Genomic DNA, 940 nt, shown 5'->3' with positions numbered 1-940 from the left:
TATATATAATTTGGTACAGGATCTTGCTATGCAGCTTAGACTCATAGTGATCCTCCTGTCTCAACCTCCGCATTGCCTAGATTACAGGCATGTGCCACCAGCATGCCCAGTTTCAGTGGCCGGCACACGGCATGCATGGCATGTGGTACCAGTGATCGAACTTGGGTCCTTTTTCTTGCCAGGCAAGCATAAGACCGCTGAAGTAAGGGAATTCTCCACTTTTTTCTCTTCTATAACCTCTTGCTATTGGGAGATGATAGATGACCCACAGACCTGCAGTGAAGTGGGAGAGAAGGGTGGGAACCATTGAGTCAGTTAGGATCCTGTGATGTTTGATACCACGTGCTACTTGTGTTGCAAGACATCACTCGTTTATCAAATTAGAATTTATTAGGAATATTTGCTCATCTTACAGCACACTTGCAGAACAAGTCACTTGTAGTCCAAGGTGGCTGGGGAAATAGCTTGGTGGTCTAAGCACCTGCCTGGCAAGTGTAAGGATCCAGTTCGATTCCTGGTACTGCATGCCTGTAATCCCAGCACTGTGTAGGCTGAGACAGGAAAATCACTATGCATCCGAGCTACAAAACTGTGTAGCAAGACCCTGTACCAAATAAAAAGCTGGAGGTGTTGGTGGTATATTGGTGAGCATAGCTGCCTTCCAAATAAAAAGCTGGGTGTGGCAGCGCATCATCCCGCATTTTGTGAGCCTGAGGGAGGAGGGTCACAAGTTTGAGCTCAGCCCAGGCATATTGAGTGATTTAGCAAGGCTGTGTGTCAAAATATGAAATATAACAACTGGGGAAGTAGCCCAGGCATTAGAGAAATTTAAAAAAAAAAAAACTTGGAATTGAATATAACCTGTGTGTTTTTCATGATTTTTAAATCTGAAAATTATACATTAGATAGAGTATATGATGAGATCTTGTCTCAAAAAAAA

Source organism: Octodon degus, unplaced genomic scaffold (genome assembly GCF_000260255.1).
Source record: "Octodon degus isolate 3935 unplaced genomic scaffold, OctDeg1.0 scaffold00033, whole genome shotgun sequence".
Classification (NCBI taxonomy): domain Eukaryota; kingdom Metazoa; phylum Chordata; class Mammalia; order Rodentia; family Octodontidae; genus Octodon; species Octodon degus.
This window is presented reverse-complemented; position numbering follows the sequence as displayed.